Source organism: Schistocerca cancellata, chromosome 2 (assembly GCF_023864275.1).
Source record: "Schistocerca cancellata isolate TAMUIC-IGC-003103 chromosome 2, iqSchCanc2.1, whole genome shotgun sequence".
NCBI lineage: Eukaryota > Metazoa > Arthropoda > Insecta > Orthoptera > Acrididae > Schistocerca > Schistocerca cancellata.
In genome coordinates this window covers 546,551,291-546,565,401 of record NC_064627.1, presented here as the reverse complement: position 1 = coordinate 546,565,401, position 14,111 = coordinate 546,551,291, and positions in this window count along the sequence as shown.

Genomic DNA, 14,111 nt, shown 5'->3' with positions numbered 1-14,111 from the left:
TGGTCCCTAATTCTGGGTCTGACCTTGTAATGTTTTCGTCTTGCTTGTTACTATTTGACTCCATCTTATGCTGCTGTATTTCGTGCCTAATAGAAATGTTTATTAAACCAAGTATTACTTGTTTAACTCCTACTATTGGACTTTCTTTTGCTGCTTTGCAGGTTGTCGTCTTGAACTTACCAATTGTGGTATATTTGTCTACAACAGAATTTTAAATTTAAAATTTTCTTGAAACTACAAGTTTATATAAAACACTTTTATTGCAGCCATTATTCTACAAACTTGGTTAGTCCTGTCACGGTCGCCACATGCGACCGAACCGCTGAATCTTTCCATCAGTAAATGGGGTATGTTCTCCACTGACTCGGTTGTTTTAACCCCCTCCACTGACGGAATGACCCACTTCCCAATTCCGTATGTATAAAACCAATACGGACTTGTAGCTGTCACGCCTTTGCGCTTACTGCTACGTATTTTAACTGTAAATAGCTCAGTCCCAATGGTAAGAGGCAGTAGTGAATTCACGTAGTTAATATTTGAATCCAGCACAGCTGCCACAAGCTCAGCTCACTTTTACTCCACTCCTACCCTCGCCATTGCACCACATTAACTAGGTGAAGACTACGTGGACCTTGCTAAATTCACTTGCGTATACATTTTTGACCGTTACTCGCCAGTATTTACCTAATGATTAGTACACTCCTAACCGGACTATTTCCCTAAGAGCTGTGATGATTGAACGGGTTCGATCCACGGCCTACAGTGCCCTACAGTTCACACGGTAACACTGCCTACCTGACCCACTTAACTTGGTAGTGAGCTTATGTATCCAATCACCACTGCTAGCAGCAGTGGATAATCCTATCAGCACGACGAGAGCAGCAGACTTACCGTCGAATCCTTCTGAAAATACTTATAACTACGGTCGCCAGCTCTGAAGGAGCAAAAGAATAAATCAATTTTTGGGCTCGTTTCAAAGTGAAATGGCTTGAGTTGAATTTAAACTTAATTCTGAATATTACTATTTCTGATCATTCTAGATGATTCTACAAAGCAAATACTCTCTCAATTTCTGTGAGTTGGCTTGGTAATTACTACCAAGACAGGTTATGCAACTTCGGTTAACAAAATTCTATCCTTCAACTTATTTAATGATTTTGGATATTACTCTTTGGACCATTGATATAGAATTAGTTAAGTGACTTTACTTGAAAGGTTGCTCAGAAAAATTTAAGTAACTGTAAATAGGCGACTCATTCTGGTGTGACCATTGCTCTTTTCAACATTCTTATACGCTAAAGTATTCTACAACCAAAAGAATTGTAAATGAAAGAGGCGATGGTGGCCTCAGTCTGATTTCACTATACTATGTTTGAAGTTACTACACTTTACTATATTCTGTCCTCTGCACTTGCATAAAAGAAAACTGGTATTCTCCTTTTACATGTATACAAAGTTCGACTTAACAATTGCAAGCAGTCTTGCCTTGGGTAGACGTGTCGGTGCGGGTGGTGAGATGCATGTGGCTAACGCAGCTCTTCACGCCTCATGCCCTTAATGGCGGCTGGAACTATGAGCTGTAGCACTCGTATAAGCTACTGCACGTCCGCCATAAAATCTGGGCACAGGAACTCTTACAATCAGCCCCAGTGGCATAAAGGCGGCTTCAACAACCATTCGTCGCGTTTTACTCCAAAAACGGCGACGATATTCGCCTCTTCGCTGTTGCACAATCACTTTTGCGTGAGCACAGTTACGCACGTCCGATCACGTCAACACTCCCCAGGCCATTCCATTGTTCAGTCCCTGTGTCTCCAGCTACCCCTAGCTACGCTCGTATCACCAAGAGTGGGGGCGTTCCCCTACCACCTTTTTACCGAAATCATTTAGTATTTAAGAATATTTGTATTTACTATCCTGGAGTCCATACCAGTCATAATAATTTACTACTAGCGCTTTACAACATTAAATTATACAGTAATAACTTATAATTACCAAGAAAAAGAATACATTTGACTCCGAGAGCTTAGTGCATTGTCCGACAGGCAGCGCTAATTCCCAGTTTCGCCAATAGATGGCATCAGGGTGCACTCCCTGGCAGTCTCACACAAGCGCGCCCATTTCAGACGCGCGGGCTCCAAATTACTGTCAGCCCACCATCATTTCAGTTCCGTTACAATAGGTTTAAGTTAGAAATAGTGGGAATAAGTGTAGTTCGATGTCAGGAAGAACAGGACTTCCTGTTGGGTTATACATACAAAATTATACAGGGGTAATGCAGGAGTAGGTTTAATAAAGAATAAGGAAATAGGAATGCGAGTAAGCTACTATGAACAGCATAGTGGACGAATCACTATAGCCAAGGTAGATACAAAGCCCACACCCACCACAGGGGTACAAGTTTACGTGCCATCTATCTCCGCAGATAAAGAAGAGATTGAAGAAATGTATGATGAGATAAAAGAAAGTATTCAGATGCTTAGGAGAGATGAAACTTTAATTGTGTTTTGTTTTGGATTCGATAGTAGGAAAAGGAAGAGAAGGAAAACAGTGGAGGAGAATAGAATGACAAACAGGAATGAAAGAGGAAGCGTCTGGTAGAATTCTGCACACAGATAACGTTTGGTTAAGGATCATGAAAGAAGATTGTATACATGGAAGAGACCTGGAGAAATCGTAAGATTTCAGATTGATTATATAATGGTAATACAGAGATTTCGGAACCAAATTTTAAATTGCAAGATATTTGCAGGGGCAGATGTGGTCTCTGACCACAATTTATTGACTATGAACTGTAAATTAAGACTGAAAAATTTAAAAAGGTAGGAAATTAAGTCGATGGGACCTGGATAAGTTGAAAGAGCCAGAAGATGTTAGAGTTTCAGAGGGAGCGTTATGAAGTGGCTAACTAGAACAGGGAAAAGGAATACAGTAGAAGACGAAGGGATAGCTTTACGGGATGAAATACTGAAGATAGCAGAGGATAAACGAGGTAAAAAGACAAGGCCTAGTAGAAATATTTGGAGAACAAAGAAGATTCTGAATTTAATTGATGAAAGGAGAAATTATAACAGTGCAGCAAATGAAGCAAGCGAAAGTGAATACCAACGTCTAAAAAATGAGATTTACAGGAAGTGCAAAATGGCTAAGCAGGAATTGCTAGAGGACAAAAGTAAAGATCTAGAAGCATAGTTCACTAGAGGAAAAACAGAACCCGCTACAGGAATATTAAAGAGAATTTTGGAGAAAAGAGAAGCGGCTGTATGTATATCACATACAAGAGCTCAGATGGAAAACTAGTTCTAACCAAAGAAGGAAAAGCTAAAAGGTGGAAGGAGTATATAGAGCTTCTATACAAAGTAGACGAACTTGAAGGAAATGTTACAGAAATGGAAGAGGACGTAGATGATGATGAGATAGGAGATAGGACATTGCGAGAAGAATGAAAGACCTAAGTTGAAACAAGATCCCGAGATTGGACGTCATTCCGTGGGAACTGCTATAGCCTTGGGAGAGCCAGCCATGGCAAAATTCTTCCATCTGGTGTGCAAGATGTATGAGTCAGGTGAGATACCCTCAGCCTTGAAGAAGAACGCAGTGACTCCAATTCCAAAGGAAGCAGTTGCTGACGGGTGTCAAAATACCTAACTATCAGTTTAATAAGTCATGAATGCAAAATACTAACACGTATTCCCTACAGAATAATGGAAAAACTGGTAGAAGACGACCGTGGGGAAGATTAGTTTGGTTTTCGGAGAACTGTAGTAACTCACGAGGCAAACTGATAGTACGATTTACCTCAGGAGACAGATTAAGTAAAGGAGAGCCTACGTTGACAGCATTTGTAGAAATCGAGAAAGCTCTTGCCAATGTTGACTGGAAAAAACTCTCTAAAATTCTGAACGTGGCAAGTTTAAAATGCAAGGAGCGAAAGGCTATTTACAACTTGTATAGAAACCAGAGGGCAGTTATAAAAGTCGAGGGGCATTAAAGGGAAGCAGTGGTTGGGAAGGGAGTGAGACAGGGTTGTATCCTACCCCGAAGTTATTCAATCTGCACACTGAGTATTCAGTAAAGGAAAACAAAGAAAAATATGGAGTAGAGATTAAAGTTTAGGCAGAAGAAATAAAAACCTTGAGGTTTGGCGATGACATTTTAATACTGTCAGAGTCTGCAAAAGATTCGGAAGAGCAGTTGAATGGAGTGGACAGTGTCTTGAAAGGAGGATATAAGATGAACATCTACAAAAGCAAGACAAGGATAATGGAATGTAGTCGAAATAAATGAGGTGACAGTGAAGGAATTAGATTAGGAAACGAGACACTTAAAGTAGCAGATGAGTTCTGCTATTTGTGCAGCAAAATAACTGATGGTGACCGAAGTAGAGAGGATACAAAACGTAGATTAGCAATGGCAAGAAAAGCGTTTCTGAAGAAGAGGAATTTGTTAACATTGGATATAGACTTAAGTGTTAGGAAATCTTTTCCGAAGGTACTTGTCTGGAGTGTAGCCATATATGGAAGTAAAACAGGTAGTTTGGACCAGAAGTTAATAGGAGCTTCTGAAATGTGGTGCTACAGAAGAATGCAGAAGATTAGATGGGTAGGAGGTGCTGAATAGAATTGGGGAGATAAGAAATTTATGACAGAAATTTACTAAAAGAACAGGACACATTCTGAGACATCAAGCGATCACCAGTTTAGTATTGAAGAGAAGTGTGGGGGGTAAAAATTGTAGAGAGAGATCAAGAGATGGAAACAGTACTCAGATTCAGAGGTGGCAGTTGTTATTCTGAGACGAAAGGCTTGCACAGGACAGAGCGTCGTAGAGAGATGCATCAAACCTGTCTTTGAACTCGAGACTACAACAACAACTGTAAGTATAGCTCGCTGCTTCGTTTGCAGTTCAATCACAAACACATATTATGTCAATGAGTCTCATACAACTAATCAGTCAATGCAAAGGTTCAGAGACGACACAGTGCCATCCAATGAAATTGCTGAATCCAAAATAATATTCTCCGAATATAGTATGCAAAGTAAATGAGTGTCTTAATATGCGCGTACTGATTGTTAACACAAAGAAAACTGTTGAAATTAGTTTTGAGAAAATAACTATGCCGCGCAGCGAGCATGGATTGATACTAAGTAATACACATGGCAAGATGTGTTCACGGTAATAAACGATCGGAATTCAAACAGATAAATGCGAGTAACTACTCATTTCAATAGTGGCTTGTTAGTGACTGGAATTAAGCGGTAAAGTAAAGGTAAATTCTGTCTAGTAAGCCAGTGACAGGACTATCAAGCAGGAAGATCACCTATGTTCATTTCGATAGCTGGCTGAGTGAACCTGAAGCTGGCGTGGAGGGACTGGAACGAGGAAAACTCCTCATCCATATTTGGGATTGAACCCGGGACCTCCACGGGTATAGCTTATTTCTCTACCCGGAAGACTACTCCGGTGACGCAATTACTTGACAAATCAAATATCAGGGATAGTTTACAACTTGTAACAAACCTGTTTATCATAATGATACATCAGTTCAAATTGTATTTATTTGTAAAGTGCACTGTATTTGTAAGAACGATGGCTGTTAGCTTATTCGATAAGTTCTGCACAACGACCATGTTAGAGATTTGTGGGGATCAACAGGTATCCGAACAGTCAAGCATGGTTTTAGGAAGGAAGGATTTGTGCTCCCTTCTAGAATACTGCTACAAAAATGTTAATAGGTACCTCATTCCACGAAGTATGTTTCCAGATGTACCAGCTTTGATACCAAGGGCCTCAACGACTACATTTCATACAGTAACTAACTGGCAGTCGATTGCATTTTACAGCATTTACCGTAGATCCATCAAAATTTTACTTCTTTTTCGGTCACATATGTCTAATTCAATAAATGCCTCGTCATTTTTTGGTTTTGATGAAGTAGGATTGTTGGGAACAGACTCTACATTTTTTCATTTTTTTCTTTTTACTCATTGTTGAATCGTACACCATATACAAAAATGCTCTGCTTCAAAAGAGATATGAACGGAAACAGATAATATTATTTATTCGAGATGTATATTTCCGGAAATCTTAGGTACAGTAATTATTCATGAGGAAATACCGTAATAGGAAATCCAGGTGGAGAAGGAAAAAGGGACACAAGAGGGAGAGAAGATCACTTTATCCACTACCATCACCGATCAAAAGGCATCAATGTGCTCTGCACATGTCAAAAATGCTACTCGAAAGAAAAATCAGATCTCCTTGCGGAAGACTAGGTTATTCAAGCTTGGCAGATGTGAGGTTTTCTCAATGTCAAGTGTACTTCTATCTTCCTTGACTAACACAGTGTTTCTAGACATGACATACCTCATGAAACATCACACCTTTGTTATTTTTTTGATTTATAATGTAATCTTTAAAGATTGTTTGGTAACTTTTTCGATTATTATGGTGTTAATGCCGTTTTATGTTTATGTGGTTAATCAATTTCGGCCGATTAATATTGTTTACCACTATTTAATAATTTGTTTTTCACTCAGTAGTAAACATGAAAATTACCAGTGTGGTGCTTTCTTCTTCTTGTTTCCTCAATTTATGTTGCTACAAACGTCGCAGTTTGTAAAAACAGCTGTATAAGCCAGTGCAAAAAGTACGATCCGCTAACACCAAATACTGAGGCCAACAGTTTAACTTTCTAGCCGTTTTACGCACTGCTCTGTTGTAAGTTAACTTATGATTTGAAATGTGACCGTGATAAATGTGGAACCTGTTTTATGGCTGCAAGCAATCTAGAGTAATCCCTGCTCTTTCTTTTGCATTTTTATGTCTTATAACGAAACCAATGCTCACTTAAATCTTTTGCAATCTCAAGATGGCGGTAATCTCTGATTAATGTCCATAAAAGTCAGCAGTGTAATAAAAAGTAGTTACAATATCAGAGGTATTAGTGATCTTTCCCCAACAGTTATATTTGTCTATGATGTTCATTTCTTTTCTGACTTGTAATATTTTCTTGTGACCTTACTACACTGTCTGAAACAAAAAGTGGAGCACCTCGAAGACATGATCGGATATCAATGTAACTTCGTAGACGTACACACCATCGGCGGGCATGAGTACATTAGTGTTGATCGTGTTTAGTGTAGTCACCAGTCCTTTGGTAGGGTATACGAGGGACGCGAACAGCGTCAGACGTTGAGTGATCACCGTGGAAGACACGGAGATGCTGCGTATTTTTATGAATCAGCGTTATCAACACCAGCAGGCTTGAAAGGGGTCACATTGTAGGCCTCCATTTGACCTGACGGTAGCATCCAACATTATCTAGATGTGGAGCATTCGGCCGGGACAGTGCCCGGATGTTGGACTGCATGAGAACGTGAGGGCTGGCGTACTCTCCGTCAAGGTTCAAGGTTCTAGTTGATCACGTCCGATCAGCACGAAGGAGGATCGCCGTACTGTGCACTAAGCACATCGTAGCCCCTTCACATCTGCTCCTGCCGTTCGAGAATAAGTAATGGACTTCCTGCAACATTGCCCGTCAACCCGCCCCATTGATCAGAGTCTAGCAACAGACGGACTAGCGAATTACAGTCCAACGCGTGGGCTGCCTTTAACTCCAGACACAAACAGCTGCGTTTGGAGTTATGCCGTGATCAGGAAGCGTGGACTGCTGACGAATGGCGTCGCATCGTGTTCAGCAATGAATCGCAGTCATGCATTGTGCCAATTGACCATCGTCGGCGAGAATGTAGGCGATATGGAGGGCAGGTCCCATTTTTCGAATGTTTTTGAAGAGACACAGCTGTGTAATTGATGGTGTCATGGCGTTGGTAGCTAACACGTATGACTTCATGTCACTGCTGGTAGTGACTGAGGGAACTCTATGACGGCACAATAGCACCTCACGGACGTCCTGCAGCCTCATGTGTTACGTCTCATGTGACAGTATCGTGCAACCATTTGTCAACAGCACAATCCTCGGCCCCACATGGCATGTGACACTAAGAATTGTCTGAATGATGTTGAGGTCCTCCCGTGGCCAGGCAAGATCTCCAGATCTGTCCTCAACCGGCTCGGTTGTCAACTCCATTCTAGTGACAGTATTCAGAATATCATGGGTCAGTTGCAGCGGATGAGGGCCAGCTTGTCTCAGGGGAGGATACTAACGCTTGTGACACACAACTCAACTAAATCAATGTATGCGCCCAGGCCAGAACGGGTGCAATTTCGTACAGATAAGTGGGCCCATACTGCTCAAATGTGAAACTTTTGTCGATATCATTATCCGTTACCGAGATCCAGAGGTTTGCAATTACCATACTTATGTACGAAAAACATGCACGAAGTATCAGGTCTGAGGCGTAAATGTAGTTTCAACTGGTGCAGTGAACACAAGGCAAGAATTCTGGGGTCATCCGAAAGTTTCTGAGGTCACCAAACTATGGCCGTAGATGAGCCTGTCGTTGCATGAAATTTTGTCATTGCACTTCTGGGAGGCAATCAAATATGCCCAAAGCGCTCCTGCAGTGACAAAAAAACTGGGCTATAAAGGTGTTAACAAGCCTGAAAAGAACTTAAAATGACTGCCCAGAAATGCGTAATACTGAAACCACTGTAAATTTAGTAAAATATTTCTAATAACATTTTTACTCTTTCAGGACAGAAATTATAAGCCAGACGTTTTCGATAAATCGCGATCGATAAGCAAAGTATCCAGAAAAAATGTAAAGCAAACGATTTTGTTTTAACCTTATGTTATGCATACTTATTTGTTGTTTATATATCTCAAAGCACATAACTGTCTCGAAATATATAAATGAACTGTGACGACTTTACTGACCTACAGAATTCTTTATACGAGTATATAAACATTCAGAACTGCTGTAGTAGGGAAAGGAAGGGAAGTCGTGGAAAAATGCTTCTGTCGGAGCACAAAAAAGTCGAAAATGTTGCTCTTCAAAAGATTCTGATAGGAAAGTGGGGAACTAGCTGCCTGAATGCTCAATCGGCCTTCCTCACCAAAAATTTGGCTAGTGAACGTATTCGCACTTTTTTGTGCTGAAAGAGTAGCAAAGAGACAGTGACGGCGGAAGAAAGTGAGGTAGTGCCAGTGGGAGAGAAAGAGAGAAGAGACAATAATGGCGGGAGGGAGAAGGTGGCAGAGAAAGAGAAAGAGACATGGATGAAGACAACAGCAGTGGGAGGCAGACAGAGGGCAGATAATAATGGTCAGTAAGAGACAGCGGCATAAAAGAGAAAGATGGATGGATCTAGCAGCAATGGGAGCAAAAGAGACTGAGAAAATGAAACAGAGATGAGCGGATACCATACATAGGCTTGGTGGTTATGACCCGCCTCCGTAAGACCGGTGAACTTTCACACGTATGTTGTAGGGGAGAACAATTTCCCTCACAACCCCCGCCCCCCTATCCTTATGCCCCTGTGTTGAAGTTCCCTGTATAGGGCTATGCGAAGGTGTTCAAAAAATGGTTCAAATGACTCTGAGCACTATGGAACTAAACTTCTGAGGCCATCAGCCCCCTAGAACTTAGAACTACTTAAACCTAACTAACCAAAGGACATCACACACATCCATGCCCGAGGCAGTATGTCGCGCGGTTCCAGACCGAAGCGCCTAAACCGTTCGGCCACACCGGCCGGCTGCGAAGGTGTAACTACAGAGAGAGAGATGGTAAAAGAATTTAGAATATTCTGTGTTAAAAGAGCGCGAATGTATTCGCATACCAAATTTTTCGTGGTGTCTGAGTCAGCTGGTTTCCCACTTTGCTGTCCGTCTTCTAAAGAGGAAGATATTCCCTTTTTTTTTTTTGCCCCGAGAGGAGCATTTTTCCGGTAGTCCCGTCTTAACGCTACAAACTCCTCCCTGATAATGTCACCAAAGCCAACTACCACGAAACAGTTTGCTGTCCATTACAACGCTATCCTCTGCGTAAGTTATTACCCAGAGCTTTGGAAAAAATCCAAAGTCCTGGTCTTTCTGAAACCCGATGACCCGATGACCATCCTCACACACCTCATCCTATCGATCTACCAGACGTGCTCCCTACTGCATGTGTGCCTCAGGGTTCTGTCCCGTCCGAATGCCGGAGAAATGCGGACACAGATGTGCGGACACCGCCTTTGCCAGGCAGTTTGATCACCGATCCCTTGGGATGAGGGTTTCCGCAAATATCCGCTTTTAAACTGTCGTATCCACATGTTTCACGAGATAAGGAGACTCTGTACTTCCAATATTTCTTCAGAATATTGAAGCTACCATTAAATCATCAATAATTATGTTAGTATTTTCATTTGGCAATGCGATTTCAAGAAGCCAGCATGTCGAAGAACTATTAAGCGTTTGTTGCTATTTTGTTGTGATTGTCGGAGGACAATAACAAAAGAAAAATGAACATGTGACTTGTTGAGAAAGACGAATGACGTACATCATGTTAATTTGTTCACTGAAATCCAGTGTTACTTGCGGCTAGTGAAAAATTATTAATGATGTCATGGAACAGAGTAGAGAAAGAAAACATGGGACTTAAAGAGTAAATTGCAGTTCAAAAAAGGTTACGAGTAACTGACAGCAGGAAGGTCATTCCAGCGATGTTTAGTGTTATAACATCACCAAACTCCAGCAGTACAGTTGTCAACAAAGCCCGCAGAGCAAGTATATCTGTCGTGCAATAGTGTTTCTAACTAATTAAAGAAACGTAAAGAATCTTTTTTTTTTGTGAGCCATGAAGGTCAATACTACTGTGGAGTTATTTGTACGAGGGTGTGTCAAATGAAAACCTTTAATTTGTAATAACAAACCGAAATTTCGCGCCGTTATCCTGTAAGTTGGTAAGTGTGCTACAAACAGCGTGCAGAATACCCTGTAGGTGGCAGCATAGTGCAGATGCACACATACCGTCGCAGTATCGGTATAAAGATTGCCGCCGCACTTGCGACTTGCACCAGCGAAGAACAGCGTTCTGTTATTCGGTTTTTGCGTAGTGAATGTGTGACACCGATTGAAATTCATTGACGAATGAAGGTTCAGTACGGTGATGCATGTTTGTCATGGAGTAGGAAGTTCGCAAATGGTGTGACTTCAGTGGAAGATGCTCCTCGTTCAGGTCAGGCACAACGAGTTGTGACTCCACAGAACATTGCAGCAGTTGAAGCCGTAGTGAAGGAAAACCGAGTGACGCTGAATGACATTGCAGCATGTTTACAGATTAGTCATGGGTCAGCACACCACATTGTGCATGATGTGCTCCAGTTTCACAAAGTGTCTGCAAGATGGGTGCCACGGCATCTGACTCCTTAAATGAGAGAACGACGTGTTGATGCTTGTGAAGAACTTCTTGGGCGCTTTGAACGGGAAGGTGATGGCTTCCTTGCAAGAATCGTTACTGGGGACGAAACCTGGCCGTCCGGAGTGGCCGAGCGGTTCTAGGCCCTACAGTCTGGAACCGCGCGAACGCTACGGTCGCAGGTTCGAATCCTGCCTCGGGTATCGATGTGTGTGTTGACCTTAGGTTAGTTAGGTTTAAGTAGTTCTAAGTTCTAAGGGACTGATGACCTCAGAAGTCCCATAGTGCTCAGAGCCATTTGAACCATTTTGAACGAAACCTGGTTTCAGTTCCACCAACCGGAAACGAAGAGAGCGAGCAATGAATCACCAAAACCAAAGAAGTTTCGAACAGAACCATCAGCAGGGAAGGTTATGCTGACTCTCTTATGGGACGAAAAAGGCGTCGTTTTGGAGCATTACATGCCTAGAGGGACCACTGTCACCAGTGCATCATACACAGATCTCCCAAAAAAATCATCTGCGGCCTACAATAAAATGATGGATTGCTGTCAGCAGGTGTCCTCTTGCAAAATGACAATTCAAGGCACCACATTGCCTGTACAGCAGATGCAACAATCACAGACCTGCTTTTTGAGTGTCTTCCTCATCCACCATACTCACCAGACCTTGCCCCAAGTGATTTACATATGTTTGGACCACTCAGAGACGCAATGGGAGGAAAGAAGATCGGTTCTGATGAAGAGGTACGCCACGCGGTGCATGAGTGGTTGCGCGGACTACCAAAAGAATTTTTTTCTAAAGGAATTTATGCACTAGGTAAGCGCTGGAGGACTTGCATTGAGCGTGGGGGAGATTATGTTGAAAAGTGGTACAGCTTTGTACCCATTCTGCACAATAAATAATATTTAAGAAAATATTTGAGGTTTTCATTTGACTCACCCTCGTAAATACACTCCTGGAAATGGAAAAAAGAACACATTGACACCGGTGTGTCAGACCCACCATACTTGCTCCGGACACTGCGAGAGGGCTGTACAAGCAATGATCACACGCACGGCACAGCGGACACACCAGGAACCGCGGTGTTGGCCGTCGAATGGCGCTAGCTGCGCAGCATTTGTGCACCGCCGCCGTCAGTGTCAGCCAGTTTGCCGTGGCATACGGAGCTCCATCGCAGTCTTTAACACTGGTAGCATGCCGCGACAGCGTGGACGTGAACCGTATGTGCAGTTGACGGACTTTGAGCGAGGGCGTATAGTGGGCATGCGGGAGGCCGCGTGGACGTACCGCCGAATTGCTCAACACGTGGGGCGTGAGGTCTCCACAGTACATCGATGTTGTCGCCAGTGGTCGGCGGAAGGTGCACGTGCCCGTCGACCTGGGACCGGACCGCAGCGACGCACGGATGCACGCCAAGACCGTAGGATCCTACGCAGTGCCGTAGGGGACCGCACCGCCACTTCCCAGCAAATTAGGGACACTGTTGCTCCTGGGGTATCGGCGAGGACCATTCGCAACCGTCTCCATGAAGCTGGGCTACGGTCCCGCACACCGTTAGGCCGTCTTCCGCTCACGCCCCAACATCGTGCAGCCCGCCTCCAGTGGTGTCGCGACAGGCGTGAATGGAGGGACGAATGGAGACGTGTCGTCTTCAGCAATGAGAGTCGCTTCTGCCTTGGTGCCAATGATGGTCGTATGCGTGTTTGGCGCCGTGCAGGTGAGCGCCACAATCAGGACTGCATACGACCGAGGCACACAGGGCCAACACCCGGCATCATGGTGTGGGGAGCGATCTCCTACACTGGCCGTACACCACTGGTGATCGTCGAGGGGACACTGAATAGTGCACGGTACATCCAAACCGTCATCGAACCCATCGTTCTACCATTCCTAGACCGGCAAGGGAACTTGCTGTTCCAACAGGACAATGCACGTCCGCATGTATCCCGTGCCACCCAACGTGCTCTAGAAGGTGTAAGTCAACTACCCTGGCCAGCAAGATCTCCGGATCTGTCCCCCATTGAGCATGTTTGGGACTGGATGAAGCGTCGTCTCACGCGGTCTGCACGTCCAGCACGAACGCTGGTCCAACTGAGGCGCCAGGTGGAAATGGCATGGCAAGCCGTTCCACAGGACTACATCCAGCATCTCTACGATCGTCTCCATGGGAGAATAGCAGCCTGCATTGTTGCGAAAGGTGGATATACACTGTACTAGTGCCGACATTGTGCATGCTCTGTTGCCTGTGTCTATGTGCCTGTGGTTCTGTCAGTGTGATCATGTGATGTATCTGACCCCAGGAATGTGTCAATAAAGTTTTCCGTTCCTGGGACAATGAATTCACGGTGTTCTTATTTCAATTTCCAGGAGTGTATAAACAAGTAGGGATAAAAGTCTTAAATATATACAGATTTAGATTTCGCTCAGTGTGTAACTAAGAATCGCTGCAGCTGGATGTCCGGATTTCTTAATCATTTGTGATAACTGCGTGAGACTGACGTGCATTTTACAGACTATCAGTTATTGTATAAATACGATGTACTGCTCGAAGGTGAAGCAGTTTTTCGCAGCTGCAATGTGGAATACTACTGTTAGTTAATTCAAAAAGCTAAAACTGTGTTTTAATATTTATAATGAAAGCAATGTTCCAGATAGTCATTTATTAACCACAATCCGAAGAGATCAATATAATCTTTATTGCATATAGTTATGCCAAGTAAGAGTTTTGAATTAAAACACTAATCAAAAAATTCAATCTATAGAACTAGATTTTTGTTTTGTTTTAAGTGATTAGCACGAAGAC